The 25,758-nt window shown below is 46.6% G+C and overlaps 1 protein-coding gene and 1 long non-coding RNA gene across 10 annotated transcripts in view; one reads left to right on the top strand and one right to left on the bottom strand.

Annotated features, from left to right (window-relative positions):
- PFKFB3 (6-phosphofructo-2-kinase/fructose-2,6-biphosphatase 3) overlaps positions 1–25,758 on the bottom strand; it is a 46,885-nt gene that overhangs the window by 18,558 nt on the left and 2,569 nt on the right. The window lies entirely within an intron of this gene.
- On the top strand, positions 7,685–15,497 carry LOC147653388 (uncharacterized). Its single transcript, XR_015286053.1, has 2 exons — positions 7,685–8,570; positions 12,517–15,497. It is a non-coding gene; the product is annotated as an uncharacterized LOC147653388 (long non-coding RNA).

The following is a 25,758-nucleotide window of genomic DNA, read 5'->3' as shown; positions in this document are numbered from 1 at the left end:
CCGCCGCGAACCGCGATGGAAAGCGGGTGAAAAAATATAGTATTAAAAAAAAAAAAAAATTATCTCCCCTTTTAAATTGGAAAAGAAAAAAAAAAAAATATAATAGGAGAAGAAAGGCAAGAGAATCTCCACGCGAGGCAGCCGGCGAAGGAGTGGTGCTACAGTCCGAGCTGCTGCTGCGGCCGGCTCCGCTCACGATGTGCCGGCAGCCGCCGGGTCGCCTTTTCTATCCCGACAGGCCGGGACCGCCTCCGGGGCGGGGCGGGGCGGGGACGGGCGCTGCGGCGGCGGGGGAGGAGGAGGAGGAGGGGGGGAGGATGATGATGATGATGATGATGATGTAGGGGGGATATCGGCCCGGCCCCTGCTGCCCCCTGGCGCCCGCCCCCCGCACTGCAGCGCGGACAAAGGACGCGCTTTGTTCCGCGGGGGGGGACGCGGCACCGACCCCCCCCCCCCCCAATACCGCGGCTTTGGGGACCCCCAAACTAAAATATTTATAGTTAAATAAATGCCCTGTTTAATTTCTCACGTCTTTTCAACCAACGAGGGGAAATGATGTAGAAATGATGTAGAAATGATGGAAGTTTTTTTTTTTTTTTTTTTTATTAAAAAAGGGAAATTAAAACTCGAAAATAAATCGCTTTTTCAAAAACTATTTTAAAAATGAAAAACGCAGTGAAAAATGTAAAGAGAAAAAATAAAATTAACTAAAAAATAATTAAGAAAATAAAATAGGGCATAGAGGCGAAAATAAGAAGGGGAAAAGGAAATAAACTAAAAAAATTGGGAATAAAGTTGAGCAAAATAAAAAATGCAATTACAAAAAGAAATAAACTAGCGATAAATAAAATAAATACAATTTTTAAAAATAAAAATATAGAGAAAAAAAAGAAAAAATAAAAAGGAACCCTAAGGACACAGCGGTGGGATGTGGGGGGGGGCTCCGCCGGCGCTCCCCTTGCGCCCCTCACTCCGCGGCCAGCGGGTTCGGGCCGAGGGGTCCCGGGGAGCCGGGGGATGCCGAGGGGTCCCGGGGGGCCGGGGGATGCCGGCCGGGCGCTCCTGCACGTCGCTCACGTCGCACATGCGGTGCCGAGCCGCCTCCCCCGGAGGGGATGCCCGGGATGCGGCGGCTCCGCCTCTGCCCGCGGCCACCGCGGCCGCTCCGCCCCGCTCCGCGCCCGGGCGGGGCCGAGAGGCGGCGGGGCCCCCCCGCATCCCTCCGCCAACAGCGGCTCGGGGGCGGCCGCAGCGCTGGGGATGCTCCGAGGGGAGCCTCTGCTCACAAACGGGCGCATAATGCTAACTTTTAATCGATATTTTTAAAATTTAATGTTATTTTAATTTAATAATCTCGTTTTATTATTTATTATTTAATGTTTTGATATAATTAATTTATTATCTATATTATTTTATCATTTTACTATTAATTTTCTTAATTATGTCATGTTAATTTATTATTGTTATTATTATTGTTATTATTGTTGTTGTTATTATTATTATTACTATTACTATTATTATTATCATTCTTCTATCAGTTTATTAAACTTCTTGATCCACTCTCCAAGTTCCTGCAAGTTACGTTTCTACCCAAAATCAGGCACAAACAGCACCCCAGCAATGCTGACACACCCATACTACCTCTGTTTGCAGCACGGAAGGGTTGGGACCCCCCTGAAAATTCCTGATGATGCCCAAATCCCAAACACGCAGCTGCTCAAACCCCCTTGTCCCCCAGCACTGATGGGGATGATCCCACCTGGCATGGAGGGGTCTCACTGGGAGGATTCTGGGTGGGAATTTGCCACAGCAGGGGAAATGTGGGAATGTGTCGTGGGTGGGAAGAGCTGTAGAGGTGGGAGCATCTGCTTTGATTGTGTTTAATAAAGCAAATTTTGCTTCAAAATTTAAAGCCTGGTAAGGAGCATCTCAGATACCTAAAATGTTCAGTCACTTTTTTTACTTAAGGCATTTTCCTCCTCTAGAAGCCAAGGCTTGTATTTTTATAGTGCATTTAGAAAGAAGATATTTCTGGCTAATTCCTTACATGGAGCCAAGATGGAGTAAAAAGTGCACAATCTTTCCCTCTCCTACACAGGGAAAAAATATTCACAGGCAAAAAGGAAAAAAAAAATAAAAATAAATTTTAAAAAAAGCTACTATGAGGGAGCTGGAAAAGAACCAGAGATTTGGGATGTGGGAAGAAAGATGGGAGAGAGCTGTGAGTGCTCCAGTTGGCAAGGATAGGATGGGAGTCAGGCACAGCCCTCCCTGGACCACTCTACACAAAATCCCCAAATCCTTTTCACATGTAGGGCAACAGAAAGTCGGTTCCCAGCTAGAGCATGAGTCAGAAGGAGGACAAAAATTCACATGATTTTACAGGACAAGGAATTTGGGCATCATCCCCCTTCCTCCAGCAGCTCTCTCCCCTCTCCGTGGCTCTTTTCCACCTCACAAATCACCACCCCCACGACATGAAAAGGAGCCCGAAAGCGAAACCCTGCCTGAATTAAAATCACAGTCGCTTCAAATTAGATCAACCTAGTAACTCTTGGCTTAGAAACTCCTAAATAACTGGAGCGGAAAGCTTCAACTCCTAAATAAGTGGCCTGGATTTCAAAGGCACCAGCACCCAGCTGCTCCGAGGGAGGTCAGCTGGAAGAAGAACTACTATTTATAAGACACTTGCACCCCCAGGAGAGGGCAGGGAGCAGGACTGCACTAGGTGCACTCAGAGGATTATTTTTCCCCCTCCCAAACCGTGCTATGCCAAATCCCAGCTCCCTAAAAATAGCACCTGAACTGGTAAATAAGATGTTGCTCGCAGCTGCTGTGCAAAGAGCCCAAAGGGGTGCTTAGCTCAGCGATTTTTCAGGAAATCAAGTCACTGATGCGGCCTGAATGTTGTCAGGAAGAGGTGTCAGCTCCTCTGGAGCCACACAGGCACAGTGTGACATGGGACAGCCAGTGATGCTGACCCACAGCCCCACTGTGTGACACAGGGTGGAGGGAGTATCAACAGCCAGTGTAGGCTGGAGGTGTGCCATATATACCTGTCCCTAAACCAGGACAATGCCCCAACCAGGATCTGGAAAATATGTAATAAATGAGAAGGGACATAAATGTAATGCCAGGGTTTGAAATATGAAAGTGGTAGATGGGAAAAAAAACTGGCCTTGAGCATCCAAAGGATGAATGCAGCAGGTCCAGAGAGGTGGGAGAGGGAAGTACAAAAAGGGAGAGTCTGGGAGAGGAGGGGAAAAAAAACCCATTTCTGTGAGAATGGGTATGGGGTTTACAGTCTTCAAACTTCTCCGAAACACCAAAACTAAAACCTCTCAAGTCCCTCTTTTGTTCCACTGCTGCTCCAACGTCAAACTCACCTAGCAACCCATCCTGAACAGTGGTATTAGGCTCTGGATGCATCCCAAAATAACAGCTCCAGACTTCATTCTGCATCTCTTTTGGAAGAACCTACTGGTCACCAGCCAGCCTTCCCTGACATCCTCCCCCTGGCATTAAAATGCCAGCACCAGCAGTGATTGCTCTGGCGAGCCCCAACTCTGACTAAGCCATGATTCACCCTCCTCTTTTAATGTCTTTTTATTTAATTAATTTATTTATTTATTTGATTCCCTCTAAAGGAAACTTGGAAGGGAAGGAAGGACCAGTCACGTTCTTGCCTGCATTCAGTGCAATACACATCCTCTCCTTTGGACTTAGCACAGGGGTGCAGGGGAGGAGATGCCTGGTGGGATCCGAATCACACATCCAGGAATTCTTTGCACAGTTAGAATTTGGAGAGGGTGGCTGGGAGCTGTGAGTGCATCATTGTGTAGGTGCAGCCACACATGGGCTCCATTCATGTCAGCATCATCTGCAGCAGTTTCCAGCACGGCCTTGGATTATCGGCCTGGAATGTGGGCACAAAATTCAGAATCACAGAGTGTTTTGGGTTCAAAGGGATTTTCAAGATCATCCAGTGCCACCCCCCTGCTGGGGGCAGGGACAGCTTCCACTATCCCAGGTTGCTCCAAGCCCCATCCAGCCTGGCTCTGGACACTTCCAGGGATCCAGGGGCAGCCACAGCTTCTGTGGGCACCCTGTGCCAGGGCCTCAGCACACCCACACAAAAGAATTTCTCCCTAATATCCCATCTAAATCTACTCTCATCCGGTTTAAAGCCGTTCCAAAGTGCTCCCTACCCCGGGAGGGTGGTTGCAAAAGTCAGGAGGCAGCTGCCCAGATTCTTATTTGTGTGTTAATGACATTTTCTTGCAACAGAAAAATGTATTCCTCTGGGCTGACCAAGGGACATTTATATCGTTTCCAGGGGAAAAACACACACACAAAAAAAAAAATCGAACAAAAGATAAACTAAAACAAAACAAACAAAATGCTACATTTTGCATTTTAGTGGGATACTAAAGAAGCCAAGAAAATTGTCTGCAATATTTTTCGGGGAAATTAGATGCTTTCAGAAATGTCAGGAAGGAAACAAAGTGGTTGATCCCTCCTCTTGCCAGCTGGATGCTGAGCAGTTTTCACTGTTGATGGCGCTTTCTTTGGAAGGACTTGAAAAAAAGCTGCTAAGGGTCACGCTCGTGGCGGGGAAGGTGATAAATGTCTGATTTTTATCAGGCTGATAAAAATGTTTGGATTTGGAGAGGCAGCTGGAGTTCACGGTCCTTTGTGCCTGCAGTTTTCAATTGCCGCCCTCGCCCCTCGCAGGTATTTCTGTTACAGGAATAAACAAACAAGGAGCGAAGTGTGAACTGTACCTGTATCACCAGGACATCACCGCTCCCTCTCCTTCATCCCGCCCAGCTCCTGATGCCCGGGAGGGAATACCAACAGCTCCTGCATCTATCCCTGTAATGGATCGGGGTGTTTCTGCCGTGGAAAAGAGGTTTTTTTTATTTCCTCTCCTCTAAGCAAGTTGTGTTTTCCTTCCTCATTTCTCGCCTCTCACCCCCTGTTCTTGCAGTCTTTGCTTTTCCTCCTGCTGCCGCATCGGCCCGGCTGCCGGGCAAAAGGGAGCAGAAACCAAGCAAAACCATCTCTTCACGATATTATTTGCAGGGATTAAGGGACGTTGCTCAGCACGGGATTTTGAGCCCCCTACCCTGAGATCAGGGGAGAGCTGCTGGTGCCTCTGCAGGACCCAGGCAGGGCAGGGAACATGGTGTGCCCCAGAGCTCTCCCTCCTTTCACCAGCCAGTGCAGACACGCGTTCTCCTGGCTGCAGACGAGCCGTGCAGTTTTTCAGCCTGTTGCACCCTCTAATTGCACCTGATGTGCTCATGGAACTCCTTCCTTGGCCGGTTGTAAGAAATTCCGATCATTGCTGACAACAGCAAGGGCACTGGGACACCGCAGCAGCAAGACCTGGGCTGCCACACGCCTGCCTGTGGGTGCAGCTTTGCTTAAAAATAGCCACAAGCAGAGAAAAGGGAGAAATTCAACGGGGTTCAGCTTCTGCCATCGAGAAAGCAGGGCTGAGCCCCAAAGGGGGAAATCCCCACATGGGTACAGGGCATTGCTCACCCCGCATTATCAGCCCCAGCCAAACGCTGCACCCAGGGCTGGCCTTGCTTTCCTGGCAGCCAAAGGACAGGAAAAGCCAGGAAGGGGTTGCAGAAATGCAGAATTCAGCTTCATTCGGCTGATTCCAGTTTGGGGACCTGCTGCTTTTGCCCAGCCCTCTGCACTGAGCTCCCCGTGTGCTGTCACTGTCACACTCAGAGCCATGCAGGAATTCTTTCAAGGACAGTAAGCTCTTCCTGAAGCCAACACTTTGCAAAGTTGTTTGTTTGTTTAAATTCTTTTAATTTACAGCTCTTCAGGCAGGAGGACAAGGGTTCAAACCTTATTTATTTTGAGTGGTCGGATCTGTGCCAGCTAGAGGTCTTTGGTTATAATTGGCTGAGTTAAAGGGTAGCAGGAAAGGAAATGGGAGAGTCGTAAATGCAATGACCGGCTTTGATGAATATGGGGAAGAAGGAAGAATGAGAGCCTGTATTCAATCTCAATTAATCAAATTAAAAGCAAAATCATTCAAGGTTTCCTCTATTGTCCTCAGAGAGGTGGATGCCTCCAAATGTTTCTTGGATGGTCCTTGGGAAGACCCAGTAAATCTTAAGACCAAAAATGGGGAGGTGTACATTGGGTGGCCATTAGCCAGGACTGATGACCCCAAAGGGGCCTCCCAGACAAAGGTTCATATTTAAGAAAGGAGGCTTATTTTTAATTTTTAAAAATAATTATATTTTATAAAAATAATTATATATATATATATTATATATAATATATATTTATATATTTTACATAAAATAATATTATTATATTATAATTCTCAAAAACTGTAATTTGGAGATAACATTCTGAAGCTGCAAACATCCATTAAAGCAGGGACATTTCTCAAAGCTGGCAGGTCTGCTCAGAAACGGGTCCAGGAGGATTGAGCAACGTCCTGTGAAAGTTCCTGACTTTACAAGACTAATGCAAAACAAAACTCACCCCATAAATGGGCTAAGTCATAAAGCTAATTGACTCCATTAGTTGCAGAGAGGGTAGATTTAGGGTAGATATTATAAAGAGATTCTTCACTGTGAGGGTGGTGAGGCCCTGGCCCAAAGAACTTGAAGCTGCCCCATCCCTGGAAGTGTCCAAGGTTGGACAGGGCTTGAAGCAACCTATTTTTTGTGGAAGATGTCCTTGCCCATGGCAGGGGGTTGGAACTGGGTGATTTTAAAGGTCACTTCCAGCCCAGGCCATTCTGTGATTCCATGAAACACAGGTTTCTAAAATTAATTAGAGGGTAACTAAATGACAAGAGTTTGGGATATTCCAGTCTCAGGAATTTAATACTGGTTCTCCTTGAAATAAAACCTGCCTGCAGAAGTTCAGTCCCAATAGCAAGGGTCAAAGGGTGCAGATCAGTCAGAGAGCCGTAATTCAGGTTTTGGCACTGTCAGAGCTGCTGAAAAGACAATATCCACATTAGGCTGACACTGTGTTGAGCCTTCTACTCCCAGGTATTTTTAGTTACAAGAAAGGAACACTTCCCTATTTGCCCAGTTATTTTAAAGTGTGAAATTCCCCACTGAAAGTCCTGAGATTGCTTTAGGGTGTAAATCCACAGGATGTTGAACTTCACTTTATGTTACCTCATCCCTAATCAAGAGGCCACAACCACCTGCGACAAGGCACTGATCCAGCAGAAAAATCCTGCTGGTCTGAGGGAAAAGTGTGTTTACAGGGCTACTCTGTCCCTGCTGCCAGATCAGATATTCCCTGTCCTGCTGCTGCCAGCAGAACTTGGCAGGTGTTACCACAGTGCCTTCTCCGGGAAAATCAGCAGAATTGCAGCCATTTGCTCACACCTGAACCAGACCTAAATTAGGATTTTCATGTTTTAACCCTGGCTGGGAGCTCAGCCCCACTTGCTCACTCTCCCACAGTGGGATGGGGGAGAGAACTGGAAGGTTGAAGGGAGAAAACTCATGGGTTGAGCTACAAACAGTTTAATGGATAAAGCAAAAGCCACGTGCACAAGCAAAGCAAAACAAGGAATTAATTCCCCACTTCCCACAGGTGTCCAGTGATCCCCAGGAAAGCAGGGCTCCATCACATATAGCGGTGGCTTGGGAAGGCAAACACCATCACCCCAAACGTCCCCCTGTTGTGAATTAATGTTGTAAATATTGGCTTTTCACAATTATTCTGATAAATATATTATATGCTTTTACTATATTCTTTTCTCTTAGCAAGTTACAGGCTTAGATAGGAATTCTGAATGGTAAGGATATGTCTCATCTGGAGAAGGCAAGATAACTCCAACAGGCAAGACAATGGGGGGATCAAGCTGTGGAAAACAGGCTATTATCAGCAGCAGGAAATGGAGAGCAAACTGTTACCAAAAAGCCGGTACCAGGACGTTGGTAAGGGGGAAAGAGATGAAGCCCATCTGCTCTCTGAGGAAGTATAAGGGGCCTGGACCCTTATCAACAAGTGACCATCTGCAGCAGAAAGGAAACCAAACTCCAAAATAATGCTGACCAGCAGAAAATAACATGATCCAAGAAGGTGGAACCAGGGAGGGGACATACTTGAATATGCATTAACCTCTCACAGCAAAGAGGGGATAAAAAGGACACTCCTGAGATACCAGGTGTGTTCCTGGTAACCCACCAGGGCACCCGGCCGTTTTAACCCTTTGCTTTATTTCTTTTGTCTCCTAATTGTCTTTTGTTTATAATAAATTCTTTTTATAATTTATTAAGTGAATCTCGTTTTTAAGAATTTTTGGGGGCTCTTTCCGGGATAAGCACCTCACCTCTAGGACCACCGGAGATGCAGAACGGGGAAACAGGCGCGCCCCTGCTGAGTTCAGCAGATCCCATTCTGTTTCTCCTAGCGTGGACCAAGCGGCTGCAGGTCAAAACCCCGAGGACAAGAAGGAGAGGAATAAAGCAAAGGAAAGGGGAAAAAAGGCTCCATAAAACCGCGGTATTTTTGCTCCATAATTCTTGTGCACGAAGACCCAAAGAAGAAGACGGATTGTAAGTAATCTTTGGGGGAGCGGGAAGCGGGGGTTGCAAGATACCCCCGGGGTTACTGGGACTGGGTCTCAGGGGAGGGGTGAGCCCCTCGGGAAAGGGAGCCCAAGGTTTTCCTGGCACAATCCACTGGGAAAACAGAGTAAAATGTGGATTCTCTAAAACTTTGTCAAGTTGAGGATTAAATCCAAGAAATTTGGATTTAAAACTGCCAAATTGAGGAATAATCCAAGAAACTTGGGATATTTGACATATTACAGCGCCCATGGGCGGATATTAACAAGGGAAGTAAAGAGCACCTTATTGTCTTGCTGTGACTGGCTGGAGTTGAATGAACAGATGTGAGAATGCGTAAATAGGTGTGATTGTTTGATTGTTGCATTGAAGTTTGTGGGGTTTTTTTTTGGAATTGTGTTGTTAAAGAGGAAAGGTTTTCTGTGCTGTGCTGGAGTGAGGGTGAGCAATTGTATTGTGTTGTTAAAGAGGAAAGGTTTTCGATGCTGTGCTGGAGTAACAGTGAACACGGGTCAGTGCTTCCACAGGGACTGGATCACGGTGGGGACACATGGAGGGATTCGCTTCCTCCCTGCGAGCTCCTGGCTTGGAGCCCTGGGGGGGGGCAAACCAGAATTGGGGCTTGTAGCCCAGGAGCCGCGGGGGTGTTGTGTCAAATCTGTTCTCAGCGGGATAGCAGCTCTGGTCTCAGAGCAAAGCCAAGGTTATCTTTAGTGGCGATGGTCCCTCCGTGCCTTTCCTCCCCCCTGGGCAACTCCTGCTTGCGGGGGAGGGGTCGCTTTGGTGAGATGGTATGTGATTCAGCGTTTGAAGTTGTTTGGTTTTTGGTTTTTTTGGGGGTTTTTTTTTTAGAAGTTTTCTTTGCCCCACTGTAGCGGCGGTGAAAGGTTTTCCTGGGAGATGGTGCTCCCAGAGCTACTCCCTGCCGAGCTATTGGGACGGAGGGGTGGGTCAGCCTCAGGAGTGCAAGGGAACTCCTGGAGCTCCGGCCCGGATAAGATCAGGGCACGGAGGGTGCCCTGAGGGGATGAGTTCAGCCCATCCCTTTTGAGTAAAGTGAGGGCAGGGGCCTTCTAAGTCTTGGTGCCCCTGGATTGTTTAAACTTATTTGGAGCTCTCAAGCCGCAGAGCTGTGTTTAGGCGGCTGCAGGCTGGATTGAACCACAGATGCTGGTTCGGGTTCCCTGCTCCAGGCACAGGGGGATCGGAGGAGCTCTCAGTGACTCCTGGAACCTCCTGAAGCTGTGAAACAGGCCGGGAACAGGCCCAGTGGTGAGAGAGAGCTGGGTGAGTCCCTCTGGGACCCAGGTTTTCTATGCCGGGGTCTTACGAGACCTCGGGCACGTTAAGTTCTGTGATTTCAGGAGCAAGGACTGGTGTCAAACTGTCTCAGAGAGCTTTTTCTTAGCCAGATGTGTGAGTGAGATATGGAGCAGTACTGGCGTATGGTATCAGCTCCAAACCAAGGGAGCTGCAAGTTGCAAGCCTTTGTTTTTATCGGGTTCTGAGAGAATTCCGTGTATGATGGTGCTGTGGTCTTCTGCAGCAATAAGTTGTGTCGGTGCTTAAAATTTGAGATTACAGGAAGAGTATGCATCCTGGGAGAAAATGGAAAAGAAGTGAGCTCTGTTTGTTTTTTTCTTGAGTGACTGCAATATTTATTTTGTAGAGAAACAAACCCATTTTTTAGTATGCCTTCCAATTTCTTTACTTTAGTGAATATCGTAGAATTTTGTGGTTGATTATAATTTTAAAGGCAAGTTACAGTAATTTGCATAGTAGTCACTTCTTGAGGTGAAAACTTATCAGGTTGTCAATAAGTGTTAGAGCTGTTAACCCTAATGTTTTTTGTGTCCCGTGCTGATGGGCACAGCCCATGGTTCTTAACAGCAGAACCTGGTGCCAGCCTAAAAGCAAAATCCTGTGGATTGTTGTAAATCTTTTTACTGCTGCTGAAAATTATTTTGTCTCTTTTCACAATATGAAATGCTGATCATCTCTCTGATGATTTCTAAAACGGAGTTATTGTGATGGTGTGTTTAGCTGAAGATCAGGCTCAGAACTGCCATGATTTCTTGTTCTTTTGAATTTGCCAAGTGCACACGTCTCTAGGAGTGCTTGTGTTGTTTTGCAGCTGTGCTTATTACAGAAGCAGAAGTGGACCCAGTTAAAAGATTAGAATTAAGATAGTTGGTGTTTTGAATTGAGAAAAGAATTGTGGAGACTCTAAACTTGGTCTATTTTAATAAGTACATGTGTTATTTTGGAGATGAGTCTTATTTTGTGAAAGAAGAGTTCGAAAAATAATTGTAAGACTGGTTCTTGCTATAGATTGTTCATAGTATATAAGCTGCAAGTACTGTTGAAACATAAAGGTATTGTCAGAAACTTGTCAATGTATCTAAATGCCTGTAAGAATAAAAGAGCTGATCATACCTTGTCATGAGAAAAGTTACATTAGAGATTATTCACATTAAGCAGCTGTGTGAGGATAGACTCCTTTGTACCTGTAGAAGAAAACTTAGAGAAGAATGATGTCTGTGTCTTCATTTCTAGCTTGACTGAAGATCTGTTCAAGGCAGAAGAAATAGAAATTGCAAGTTTGTTTTAGTTGGTAAAAGGAGCTAGCTAGCTGACTGGTCTCTGTGTCTGGCGCCTTTGATGGCTTTGGGGAGCGTCCCCAAAAGGAGGTGTTGGAATTTGTTGTTGATTCTGAAGCAGAGTAATTTGTGTAGTGGAGATTCTGGAGGGATGTGGTGTAAAGAGTGGCGAGATAATAGTGGCAAAGAGAAAGAGAGAGGTTTGCGTCTCTTTTCATTAAAGTTGTAAAGATTTTTAGAAAGAGAGCGAGAAGTGTCTTGTTGGCTCCGAAGAGTGAGCACTGGCTTATGGGGAGAAAAACTTTTAAGCGCGATTAGAGATGAGAATTGTGCCCGAAATAGGAGATGTTAGGAGCATCTGGAGCGCTGGGTTAGGAGTTGCTAGGTTTAGGTGTTGTTTTATTGCTTTTATGTAAAGCGGCTGTAGCAGGACCCGGTCCCTGTGAGTGGTGAACAGCAGGGCCCGGTGTGGCGGCTCCCGGTCCTCTCCCACCCGATGTGAAGGGTACAGAGCGCGGTTCGTGAGTGGCGCTGCTGGAGCGGGACCCGCCCTGTCTGTGCCGGGGTCTCCAGGGGTGCGGGGTGCTGGGAGTGCTCTCCGGCCCGGCAGCGGCACTGGGTGAGGTTTGCTGCTGAAGAGCGAGCTGGCCCAGCAGAGGAGCCCCAGACCAGAGCACTGTGGACTGCGGGCTCTGCCCCCCGGCTGTGGTGGGAGCTGAGTGTGTTTGAACATGCCAGTCCTGTGTGTGAAGGGACGGCACAGCAGGGAGAGAGGGGACACGGGCTTTGTCCCAGGGTCAGCATGCAAGAGACTGGCAAGGACACAAGTGGGCCCCTGCAGAGCGAGCGGCTGAAACAGCCTGCTCAGCCCAGAGCTGCGGCAGCAGGGGTGCGGGAGAGAGACAGCCTGAAAAACTGCTGTCAATGGGAAAGGAACGGAACAAAGGCCGAGAAACAGACCGGTGGATGATGAGACCAAAGCAAAAGTAATCTTGCTCGTTAGGTTCTGAAAACCTCATCAAGGAGTTTAAATTTCTTGAAATAGGATCTTTTTTTTCTCTCTTATTTTTTTTCTCTTCTTCCTTTTACTCTTGTTAAAAGGACGGGGTTTGTTCTAAGAAACCGATAAAAGAAGTTTGTGAAGCTAAACAAATAAATAGTAACCAAAAGGTAAAAAAGGTAATGAATGTAATTTATTTGAAGTCAAAACTAACCTAGCCTTTCTTGTTTAACTAATTTGAACACGCAGAAAGAGATTGGCTCCTATGTTAACTGATAAATTTCGCTGATGGAAAATTTTGATGTGACGTTTTCATTCTCCCTGTGTTATTAAGAAATTGTTTTCAGGTACTACTGATAATTAAGGCAGAGAAGCTGCAATCTGGACCAAAGAGTGAAGTTGGATTCACACCAGTAAGATCAAAAGAGCTGAGGACTGGACTGTAATACCCAAACTGAGTGATACCAAATGTACTCCTGAGCAGAGACCGGCGGTAATGAACTGATCCAAGGAATGAGCTAAGAATCACGCCTAACTGGGAAGTAAGACCAAGCCTGTATCAGTAGTTTCAAGTCCTGCCTGGACAAGTTCTGGGACACTTTGATATCCACCTTGGGGAGGAAAACTCCCACTCCAAACAGGAGGACTGGGGCTGTTTTGGTTGGGAAATCCTCGTATATTTTTACTTTTGCCTGTGATTTGTATAAAGGAGGGGGGAGAACCACAACTTCCATCAGTGCCACATCATATATATTGTCTAAATCATCCCAATACGGGGTATGCTATCTGGATTAAATATAAGTGTTTAAATTAGAGAGTAATAGGTATTGTGGTCCACAAAGTTAAGCCTCTCATTGCAGGAAGTGTGAGGTGTCAAATCTATTAAGAATAACTTAAATGATAATTTTTTTTACAGATGGGAAATTACTAGTGCGTGTTGAGTGGGAAGTACCTGAGGAACGGTGGGAAACTGTTGTTAAAAGGTGTCAAAAGAAATTTGCTTGGAAATTACAAAAGAGGAAGTGACAAGGAAATAAGGGGGCAAGACCAGATTGACCACTACAACTCGCCACCGAGAAGAATATAAACACCTGCTGTGAGCTGCAACCTCATAGGCAGGATTGGTGGGGGTGTAAGCCATACTGGACCCCTATTATTCCTTCTTCTGTCACTTATCCTTTTCCCTTTTGGGACACCAGTAAAGCCATGTTACAAATGCTATCAAAAGCTTTACATGGAATGACACCAGGGTTTCTTTCTTATTACCCACACCAGTATCGATAATCGCTGCTATAACCCATCCAAATTAAGTACCTGTATGCATAAAGGGAAAATATTAGACTACAGAAAATCTAAGAACAAGTAGTAACAGATTAGAAAACAACTGCCCAAAAAGGAGAAAAAGATGGATTTTCTTCACAGTTGTTGCCAGGAGAAATAACCAAGATTTGGTAAGAGAGCAAATGGTAAGTGAAAAGATAAAGCCAACACAGTAACCTAGACCTGTATTAACCTCACGTCAGGACATGTAAGCAAAGCTCAAACAGCAATTAAATGGAGAAAACTTCTTCATGAAGTGAGAAATACTCCTGGTAAAAAGTATAAAGCTGGTAATAAAACTTGTACATAGCAAGTTCCAGAGAAACCAACTCTGTATTAGACCCCAAGGAAAGTAAAAGAAAAAATTGTGTACATAGTAATAGAACCAGATTCTTCCAGTGTAATAGTACAGGGAAAAATCCTTACTCTGGAAATAGCCAAATTTTGGGGAAATATAAATCAACAGAAAAATGACTATTAGAAAGCACCAGATGTCTTATTTTGGGATATGTGAGAAAAGGGCATACCCAAAACTCCCTTCGCAATGGAAGGGGAATTGTACTCTGAGAATGATTCAGCTAGGATTTTTCTTTTTGTCAGGACAAGACAGAAATCAGTTGGGGGTGTTGGTTTTTGAGGTCGTAAAAAGAAATAAAAGGGAATAGTTTGAGTACCTCAAAAATGGGGAGATGAGAAATAGCCCCTGAACACATATTAGAAACATTCTTGGGCACAAGATGGAAGTTGGAGATATCGAACCCCAATTTTTGCATTATGAAACTCCAAGTTGTTGTAGAAATCATAACCAGTGAAACAGCTGGAGCTATAGAATTAATAGCCAGTCAGTGATGAAAGCCACAGTGGCAATATATCAAAATAAGCTGGCTTTAGACTATTTATTGGCTAAAAGAAGGGGTGTTCTGTGAGAAAATTAATACATAAGATTGTTGTTTTCAATGACAATAAAAATGCCGTTCTAGATATCGCCAAAGAAATCAGAAAAATGGCCCATGTGCCAGTCCAAAAATGAAAACCAGTAATGACCACTAACTGGTGGGATAATATATTGGGGATAGAGTAGTAGAAGAAGCTAAGTTTCTTCTCCTTGTAGCAGTGCTACAGCTGGTTTAATATTTCTTCCTTGTTTAATCCCCTGTTTAATTTGGCTAATCACCAAAGTAGTGCAAGGCATGCAAATAGTAGTAATGCCTACAGACTCAAAATTGGCTACATCTAGAATGGCACAAAAAAATCATGGTATTAGGAAAACAAAATAATGTGAAAGATCTATTGGAAAAAGCTAAACTGATTTGTGAGAAAAATGAACGAGTGCTAGAAGCTAGAAAACAAGAATTATTGCTCAAGCCAAATGATTTATAAAAAAAATAAAAGGAGGGCTTGTTGTGAATTAATGTTGTAAATATTGGCTTTTCACAATTATTCTGATAAATATATTATATGCTTTTACTATATTCTTTTCTCTTAGCAAGTTACAGGCTTAGATAGGAATTCTGAATGGTAAGGATATGTCTCATCTGGAGAAGGCAAGATAACTCCAACAGGCAAGACAATGGGAGGATCAAGCTGTGGAAAACAGGCTATTATCAGCAGCAGGAAATGGAGAGCAAACTGTTACCAAAAAGCCGGTACCAGGACGTTGGTAAGGGGGAAAGAGATGAAGCCCATCTGCTCTCTGAGGAAGTATAAGGGGCCTGGACCCTTATCAACAAGTGACCATCTGCAGCAGAAAGGAAACCAAACTCCAAAATAATGCTGACCAGCAGAAAATAACATGATCCAAGAAGGTGGAACCAGGGAGGGGACATACTTGAATATGCATTAACCTCTCACAGCAAAGAGGGGATAAAAAGGACACTCCTGAGATACCAGGTGTGTTCCTGGTAACCCACCAGGGCACCCGGCCGTTTTAACCCTTTGCTTTATTTCTTTTGTCTCCTAATTGTCTTTTGTTTATAATAAATTCTTTTTATAATTTATTAAGTGAATCTCGTTTTTAAGACCCCCATTCCTAAACACGGCAAAATATGTTATAGAATATTTTTGGTCAGATTGGGGTCAGCTGTCCTTGCTCTGCCCCTCCCAACTCCTTGTGCCCACCCTCCAGCCTCCTCACTGGTGGGGTGGGGGGCAGAAAAGCCTTGACTCTATGTAAGTCCTGCTCAGAAAAAACAGAGACATCTCTGTTACCAGCACTGTCTTGGTCACAAGTCAGAAACACAGCCCCAGAGCAGCTACTCTGAAAAAAATCACCCTGTCCCAGCCGAAGCCAGCACAGTGCTGCAAAGCAATGCAGTATTTTGGAGATCTGATGGGAAGAACAAAGAATTCCAGCCCTCCTGTACGCATAGATTGTTATAAGATTTATTTTCATGGAGGTGCCCAGTGCCTGAAGTGGATTGTGCTCACGAAGCACTTCATTCCCAGCCTGGTGATGTACCTGGGATGCAGCTGTCCAGGTCTCCTGCCTGCAGGTGATCAGTGCTGGATGTGAAACCCCCCAGGGATGATGAGCCTGTTCAGCCCATTTACGGTGGAGGATGATCACCTCCGGAAATCACAGCCTGTCATTATCCCATGGACTTTGCTATTGAACTCTTTCCTAACTTCTCATTACCACCCACCTTTCATTAAGAGCCTGGATCGTTATCTCATCATTGCAGGTTATTAAATCAAACAATGGCAAAGGCTGTGGCCTTTCTGGGGCTGACTCACCTCATTATGTAACAAGCCCGGGCCAGTGACAACCTCAGCATCGTCATGGTGACAGAGAAGCATCTAAAAAGTTGTAGGCAATGATGTGGTGAAGCCAGATACCCCAGAGATGCTGAGGAATCTCTTCAAAGTAATGCAAAAAACTTAAAGCACAAAGCTCTGGGGGAGAACATGTGGTGGTTTGTATTTCTGATGATCAAGGAGGACGTGCTTGTAGGCAGCAGCGGGCAGCAGATTAATCAGAGCCTAGGAGAAAGGGTATTTTTTTATCTCAGGTCTCAACCCCCGCTGATAATCAGTTTGGCTCCTGATACAGGGGCTTTTGAAGCAGCATCCCAGAGGGATCTGCATTGCCTGGGAGGCTGAGATGGAAAGGTTCCCCTGAGGGATGCTGAGCAGGGAGGAGGCGTTGAAGCTCTCAGCTCCTGCTGTTCTGCCTCCATCCACAGCAAAGCTGTGGGTAGAGTTTGGGAAGGATTTATGTAATTTGGGGGTGTCTACAAGGAACTGGTCACCTTTGACCACTTCTACCATTTGAGGAGAGAAATGGGCACTCTCTTGCACAGAGAGCAATTCAGCTGCCTTGCTGTGGGTACTGACTGCAAACCAGAATAAGATGTGTCCTGGAGGAGTTTGTGTCCTCTGAGCACAGAGGGAACCTCAGAGCAAAACATTTCCATGCACATCTTAGTGCTCTCCACCACGAGGTGACCCAAAACACAAGTCCTTGTCCAATCCAGAGTCCCATGCAGGGAGGAAAAGCGGAGCTGCGTTTCGAAATTGTGTACGTGCTGAGGATCTTCCCACCTACACCTCACCTTTGTGAGCGTGTCTGCCCCATGGAAAACCTGCTCATCCCTGCTTCCTCACAGGGCTGGGGTGATCCAGAAATTGGTTGCCCAACAGTGGCCCACACACCTCAGCTCTGGCCAAGAAGAACCACTTTTGGGACCAGCACCACTCCTGAGGTTGAGCTTTTCCCTGGATCAGCCTCCCCAAGGGCTCCCCTCTCCATTCAGCTGGTGGAAACCACAAGGCATCCAGAGGTGAGGTCTAAGTGTCCCACTTTTCCAGTGTTGCCATGTGCTTTTAAACTGAGGACCTGCAGGCACTGCTTTTAGGTCTGCGAAAGACGAGTGAGAGGGAAAGTGTGTGGTCAACAAGCTGAAATTTAGAATAGTAAGGTCCAGTTTTGTTTCCGTATCTTTTGCTGGAGGTCCTTACAGTCAAAACCTCTCTCATGGAACCTCTCCATACCAAGTTTTGGACCCAAATCACTGGAATCAGATCACATAGATTGCTGGAATGCAGAAATTAAATAAACAAATTTCCTTGTCATGGTTTTCCTAAAATTCTTCCACTTACAGAGCAATGATTTTAATGCATTTAAGTTCTAGCAGATGATTTTCATTTGTGTATTTCATTTACTTTTTTCTACGCCATGGAGACCTGGCTGGGAAAGACAAAAAAGGTTTAAATTGTTAAAAACAACTACCAAAATTGTTTCCTCTTTCCCTGATATTTTCCAATCAGACATGAAAAATATTAATGGAAAAATTCTCTGGAATTTTGGGGCAAGCTGAAACAATATGGGGAACTTGCTGCCAACATATTTTCTCAAATACATTTATATTTTCCAACCCGCAATGACAAGCTGTTAACAGCTCCTTGAGAAAAAAAAAAAAAAAAAGAAAAGAAAAAAAGAAAACCAAGCTTGATGTTTAGATTTCTGCCCTGGAGTTTAACAGGGAGTAGCAAAGCAGCATCTGGGTGCCTGGCAGAGGTCACAAGGATGCTCTGCTTCAAAGCACTTGGGAGGGCCTCAGTTTTCTCCCAAACAGCTGCTGTTACTTGAGCTGAGAGACAGAGCCAGGAGGGCATGGCACAGGTGGAAGCACATTTTGACCATTGATTGTGACTCATCCTCACTGAATAACCGTGGAGATGGGGGGGAAAACATTTTTATTGTGTCTGCTTCAGCATTTCCAGCAACACCACTCATTAGGGAATCACAGAATGGTTTGGGTTGGAAGAGACATAAAAGATTATCCAGTTCCACCCCCCTGCCATGGGCAGGGACACCTTCTAATATCCCAGGTTGCTCCAAGCCCCATCCAACCTGGCCTTGGACACTTCCACGGATGGGGCAGCCACAGTTTTTCTGGGCAACCTGTTCCAGCACAAACTTTGTGCCATAAATAGGACACCTTTCAAACCAAACAAATGTCCCCAGGAGAGGGGCTCACCTCACCTGTCCATCCCCCTGTGCCCCCCTGCACTGCTCTGGTGGGTTCGTGCTCCCCGCACGTCCCCGGGCTGGCGCCTGCGGTGACAGCACGTCCCCAGCCAGGGTTTCACATTTCCCAGCCCAGCTGTTTACCCAGAGCTCAGCCTGAAGGGAAACAACTGCTAGACAGTCAACAAGAGATCTGAGGGCCACCCGACTCCTGGGCAGGCTTTCCTGCCAGCTTCCCTATAAAGAAGGAGAGCTGGGCTCCGGCTCAAGGCATGACCTTCCTTCAGTTCATGTTGTTGTTACCCAGGCTGGGACAGCCCCCAGCACCCGACTGATGGACACCTTTCACCCACTGCTGGGTGAAGATGTTTGTGATGCCTCCAGAGCTCCATGGATGGTCACTGAGGCAGTGGGAATACAGTTTGTACCCATGGAGCAGAGGCCAGAGCAATTCCCAAACCTGCCAGCTATGCAAAAGCAAGGTCTTTCTGCAGCTGTGGCTGAGAGGGATCCCACCAGGATGGGTCTGGGATGAAGGTGGTGTAGCCAGACGGCCCCAGGAGCTGTAGTATCCATGCTTTGAGTATGGACGTGCTGTGCCCCTCCCTGTCCTGCCTTAAACACCGGTGCTCATTCCAGACCTGAGCAGATGAATATCCCTGAAAACCCATCTTGTGCAGGCTCAAACCCATCTCAGCCTAGAGACTGAGCAGGCACAGCTCCCTTGCACACGTGCAAGAGCACACGCAACCACCCCAGTCCCTGGCAGCCGCCAGGGCCTTCAGATGCTGCTCAAAAATCTGGTCCTCTTGCATTCAGGCAGAGCCAGTCATCGATGGCAGGGGTGACTAAAGCTCAGCACTGGCACATGCCAGCCTCATCCCACGCTGCCTTGTCCCATCTTGCCTGCAGCCAGCACGGTGTGACAGCACATCCCGAGCCAGGCTGGAAAAGGTAACCTCAGGTCGTCCAGAATTTGGGCTAGGAAAGTCACATCCATAAGAAGAATGCTTCCCACCCTCATGCCTTCCACCTAATTGCTGCTGTTGCAACAGCCCTACATGATTTAATGGTTTATTGCATTGTTCTTTTATTTATGGTGTAAATGTGTTGGACGTGATTGGTTTCTCAGCAGCTGAGCTGCACCCAAAAATTATTAGGAGAAGAAAAAAAAAAAAAAAAAAAAAAAGGAAAGGAGAAACATGGCAGCAACCAGAGGTGATTTAATGTTTAAGGGAAACAAAGGCTTTGCTGACTGTGTTCCCCCGTGCACAGGATCTTCACAGCTGGCAGGAGTCCATTCCCTGCCTTTGGCAAAGCCACCTTGGAAAAAAAATAAACATAAAAATCACTGCTGGCAGGTGCCTTTTCTGTCTCAACTCATCCTGCTCAGCTTGGTTCAGCAACATGGAGCTATTGGTGGTGAAGCTACTCCTGAGTCCCTCTTCCCACCCCAAGGCCTTGTTCTCAGCCAGGAATGAGATCCAGCCCTCCAGCTGGGAAATGGACCCAGACTGGAAAAAAGCCCTACCAATTTATTTTTCTTTATTATTATTCTATAATAATTTCTTCTATAAATTAGTTTTTCTTTATTTTGCTGTGAATGGGAATGTTGTTTTGTAAGCATGGATCCATCCCTGGAGCACCTGGTGTCAGCACAAAGACATCCCACATTCCTTTTGTGGAAGGGCTTTATTGGGCTGCCTAAATCCAAATCACAGCTATGTCCTAGTGTTCCTGTGAGAAATCCCTTGCTAACGAGGAGGATTTCTAAGAAGGTCAGTGAGAAGGAGAAAAAAATACCAAGTAGAATTCTCAAATTTCTTCTCCAGCCATGTTAGAGTCTCCTATAGGTGTTAAGGTGTGGTGCTTGCCTGGGTCATGTTGTAGTGCATCTGAGTCATACCTGGCATGAGGGCACGAGTTGCCTCCAAATAAATTTATATTGGTGATTGAGGACCCTTTATTTTGCACTTGTGCCAGGTGACCTGGCAGTCCCAGCTTGCATTTTTAGGGGTGGAAAAATTTGGTCTCCCAGGCACAGAAATCAGCAGTTGCTCAGTCCTCACATTCAAGCCCACATGCAAGACCCAGTGCAACCCTGCTTATCCCCCAATAAAGACAGCTGGAGCATCCTGGCTTGATAGAGACTGAAACTGGGAAACCACATCCCTCCTTGGGGCTCATGGATTTGGGAGCAGGAGAAAAAAACACACAATTTTTCACCCAGTACTTATGCCTTTTGGGCTTCCTAGAAACAGAGGCCAGACAAGAGAATAAAAGCAGATATATTAATGAAGGGCCTTCAGGTACATTAAGGGCAGACAAAGCCTCTCCAAGGAACTACACCCAAAAATGGACTATGGTCAGGAGATTTTCAGACAGATACAAGTTTGGTCCATTTACATATCAGGGGTTAATCCTCCAATTACAGCTTCAGATAATGAAGTCATATACCCCCAGTTTGCTCCCCCCTCCCAATTCACTTTTATTTAGATTTTTCAGGCCTGAGGCTGTGGAGTGTCCTTGGATCTCAGGCCCAGAGGGATTGTTTTGTCTGACCAAAGTGTGAAGACAGTTACCTAACACATTATATGGAGTTTAGAGTTATGCACTAACTCAGTACAGGATTTGAAAAAGACAAAATCTAAGAGCCTAGGGCATCAGTACCACTGGGTGAAAACCAGGCCTGATTCTGGCGGGTTATCCCTGCTGTTTACCAGCCTCAGCTGCTCTTCCTGGAAAGAGCTGGAAAGCAGCAGCAGCATGGCTCTGGCACGCTCCTTTCGCGTGTCTCTGGATGAGGAACAGCTGCTGGAGCTGCAGCGCTCCCTCCCCATGCCCACGCCAACGGGACATGCAGGGCCCGTGCTCTGGCGTCCCCGCCGTCCCTCATGCCAGCAGGCCAATAAAATAATAAATAAACGGCGTAAACAAGTTCACCCCGCTGCCCTGGGAAAAGTTCTTCCTGCATCAGGTCGGGTAAACAAGCTCCAGAGGCAGTGGGGAGGGGAATAAATAAATGAATCAGGCTGGTTGAAGGGATGCAGCTGTTTCACTCCAGCCCTGCCTGAAGAGAGCCCAAAGCGGGGCCAGGACTGCACAAGGACAGGACAGTACCTCCTTTGCTCTGTGGATTTACCACCACCTTCCCCATCAGCATTGTTTCTCCCCAGACCATTTCATGAGGAGACACTGGTCTGTCTCAGCTTGCCCCCTCTGTCCTCAGATAATCCTTATCAGGACTGAGCAAAGCTTTCCTTGATTTCCAACCCAAATCAACGTCTCTCCAGGTGGGGTTTTAACACCCTGCTCCTACTACAGGGGCTGATTTGGAAGCTCTGCATTGTACTACAATGGAGCCTGCCCCCAAAATGTACCTGCACAGGGAACACACCTGAGGATGCTCTGGCATGGCCAAGATTGGTGCACAGAGAGCTGGAACTGTGGAAAAGAGCAGGTAAAGGCACTGTCAGCACAGCCTCCAGTCCATTGCTGCAGCCTCCTGTGCTTCAGTTTTCCCTGCCTAAATTGATAAAGCTGGAAATCATCCACCAAGGAGTAAAGGACGGGGGAAAGAGGGAACAAAGAGGTCTCAGCAATCAATTCTGAACAAACAGCATGAAGTCCCTGGAGAAATGGAACAATATTGCTATTAGTATTATTATTATTCATAATAATGAAGGGAAATCAAAAGGAAAGCCAAATTCCATGATGTTTTAGCAATAGGGTGGCATACAAAATGCAGAAAGTTGGGTTTTCAGGATGGTGCTGGTTCCTCAGCACCAAGGAAGGGCACATCTTACTCCAGGCCCTGTGCTTTTGGGAAGGTGTTTAATCTGGAATGGGACAGGGTGGGCAATACCAAGGAGATGTTTTCAGAATGGGGTACATGGGAGAGCACAAAATGAGAGTGATTTTGTTATCCAGCAAGGACAAAACTGGGGAATAGTTTTCAGCCTGGAAAAGGATGCTATGGAGAAGATAACAGCTCTTCTTTATACCAAGGAATATTTAAAGTTTATACAAGATATGCTGCCCCAGTGGAATCCTAATTAGTGGAATTCTAATACCCCTTGCCAGGACAAGGAATTCTCCATGGGAAAACACAGAGGAAATCTAAATCTGCTTGTGTGGTTTTGATCTTGAGTCCCAACTGAGTTCCATCCTTTTTTTTTTTTCTTTTTTTTCCCAATCTTAAAATGTAGTTATGATGGGGAAAAGAATCAGGTGCCCTGCAGAGATGTGTGTGCCTGCACGCACGCACCAGGAAAACAGGGATCACACCTTGCTGGCTGCTGGTTTTGAAATCCTCCCACGTCCCTCCATGAAAAAAACCTGTGGTCATCTGATTTAAAGCCTTTGGAGCCGTTTTGTGCCGAGATCAATCTCTCCATCACAGAGGGCGTGTTAGGGAAGGGTTCAGCAGGGTAGGAGCTCCCAGTGGGATGCCAGGTGGAAAAGGGGCCTGGGGGGGGTTGGTGGTGGGATCTGAGCACTGGGGTGAAGCCCAAGCCCAGTCTGAGCTGCTTTCCTGTGTGGTACAGCCACTGGTTTCAGCTGGTGGCTGGAAATACAGCAATGGAGAGTCCTTCCCCATCCCTGTCAGGAGGGAGGCAGGACACAGAAAGGAGGGATTTTCCAGCATCCTGAGTTGCTTGGTGGGATGCTGGCCCTGGAAAGGAGGTTATAGGTGTGTCTGCCTGCTCCCAGGTTAGGACATGAGGATATACCTTCAATATTGTTATATGGTTTAATTCCCAGACTCAGGAAGTCTGAGAGGTGCTAACAACCCATATCTCTCCCTACCAGCTGGTTTCTGTGGAGTGAATGCAGAGCTGGTCCCAGAAATCCCACTGGACCTCACAGAGCTGCACTCCCCTTAGAAGCCTCCTACAAGAGTTTCTAGTGAAGTGGTGGTTCCACCTGCAGCTGGTGGCAGCCAAGGTTGTCCCACCTGGCCACCACAGCCTGGCAGGTGTCCCCCTGCACCAGCACCATGAGAAATGGTGGATTCTGCTGTTTGGCTGTGCATGACCCAGAGAGCAATAATGGGAACAAAACCAGGCATGGTGACCCTGAAATCCACTTAAAACTCCCCATGAGTGGTCATAAATGCTAAAGAAAGTGCAGACACCGAGAGGCAGCGGAAAGTTTGTGCTCACCGAGTGGAATGGTGCAGGGAGGTGCTGAGAGGGCTGTGATGGGGGACAGACACCTGCTCCTTTGGGTCCTTGGCTCAAGAGGCTGCTGAGGTGAAAGGGGATGAAAGAAAACCAAGAGCCAGAATGAAAATACCACAAGAAACACAGGTCAGGGGACAAAGCAGGACAGGAGGGGATTTCCAGCCTTCCAGGAAAGCGTTCAGTGAAAACAAGGTGATGGTTTGACTCAGGCATGAGCCAGTGAGTCAGGAGAGCTGGGGCCAGTTCTGTCACACATTTCCTCCTTGCCCTTTGAGCAGACACCGTCAACCAGACTCCCCTCAAGCAGCTCCTGACTCCTCACATGGCTTCTCTGCATCCATCAGTGCTTTAAAATCCTGTCCAGTGCCTCTGACAGGAAATGCTGAATAAAACCCTTTTCAGGGCTGCCAGGAAGACACGACATCGAGGCATGAAGATGACGTGACCGGCAAAGGCAGCAGCATGTGGGTTTGCAGGGCATTGCCAGCAATCCAGAAAGCCTCCCAAAGCAACAAGATTATCCCTTCCAATACCTAAAATAAGCTGCAGAAAGGCAGTTCTCCACCTTTAGCTGTAAGCACTCTGCAGAGGCAGAGTTTCCCATCAGGGGGTGTTCTAATCTGAGTCACTGCAGGAGCTGGGACAGCAAGGAAGTGCTCGGTGGCGCAGGGGACAGGCAGCAGAAATAACAGTGCTGGGATTTGGCACAGTCCTGCCCTTTCCCTTCATGCTGCAGGCAAAAGGCACATCTGCTCCTGCTAACAAGAGCCTCCTTGATCTCAGCAAGCAGAAATGAGACCAGGGGATGTTGTAACTCCTGCTAACAGAATGTACAAAGCAGTGAGAGCAGTTGGAGAGCGAGGGATTCTGCCCCTCCACTCCACTCTCGTGAGACCCCCACCTGGAGCGCCGTGTCCAGCTTGGAATCTCCAGTATAAGGAGGATGTGGAGCCACTGGAGCAAGTCCAGAAGATGCCATGAAGATGCTCCAAGGGCTGGAGAACCTCTGTTATAGAGGTGGGCTGAGAAAGCTGAGGTGTTAGCCTCAAGAACAGAAGGCTTGGGCAGATCTTAGAGCCCCTTCCAGTGCCTAAAGGAAACCTATAAGAAAGATATTTTAGCAGGATTTGTTGCAATAGGACAAGGGGCGATGGTTTAAAAGTGAAGGAGGATTGATTTATATTAGATATAATATATATATATATATACTAGATATAAGGAAGAAATTCTTTATGATGAGGGTAGTGAGACCCTGGCACAGGTTGCCCAGAGAGGTGGTAGATGCCCCATCCCTGGAAGTGTTCAAGGTGAGGTTGGATTGGACTTTAAATAACCTCATAGAGTACAAGAAGTCCTTGTCCTGTCAGAGGGTTTGGAACTAGGTGATCTTTCATATCCTTTCCAACCCAGACTGTTCTGTGCTTCTATCATCATGTGTTCAATCTCTGCTCTCTGCCTTTCATTCTTATCTCCAGCTCCTTCCCAGACAGCAGCACCGGGATTTCATTTGTCCTTTGACAGATGATAAATGTCCTGCTCTCTGGCAATGCCCTGCCAGCTTATCACCTGCACACTCCCAGGCTTCCTCGCGTCAGCTGCAGTAATTAAATCATATTTTTCAGGAGGGGCACTTCAGGTGAAAGCTCCCAACACCTCCTGCCAGCAGAGCTGCAGCCACAGACAGGCCAGGGGATCAGGGCTCTCTCCAGTGCTCTCAGCTGATGCAGCAATGCTGGAAGAAATTAATTTCTGTCCTAAGCTCGTTCCTCCTGCCTGTCCTCGAGCATCCCTGCTAGAAATACCTTTCTTTAATATCTGAAACTGCCAAATGCCTTGAGGTCGGCTAAATGGCAGCTGTTACACAGCCATGAAGTGCAGATCCTGTGGCAATGCCACTGGCTACAATGCCCGAGGAGAAAGGAGGCAGAACAGAGCCAAGGCAACCAGGATTTCACACAGACTTCTCGAGGAGACACAGAAAAGTGATGCCAAAGCTGCAAGCAGTGAGAAACTGGCCAAGATGGGGGTGGAGTTTGCGTTTTCTGCCACAGGATGCTCCATTTCCACACACAGGGGTGTGCAAAGACAGCTGAGAGGCTCC

Source organism: Cyanistes caeruleus, chromosome 4 (assembly GCF_971803275.1).
Source record: "Cyanistes caeruleus chromosome 4, bCyaCae1.hap1.1, whole genome shotgun sequence".
Lineage (NCBI taxonomy): Eukaryota > Metazoa > Chordata > Aves > Passeriformes > Paridae > Cyanistes > Cyanistes caeruleus.
Note: the sequence above shows the minus strand (reverse complement) of the source record. Positions and strands in the feature narration are given on the sequence as shown.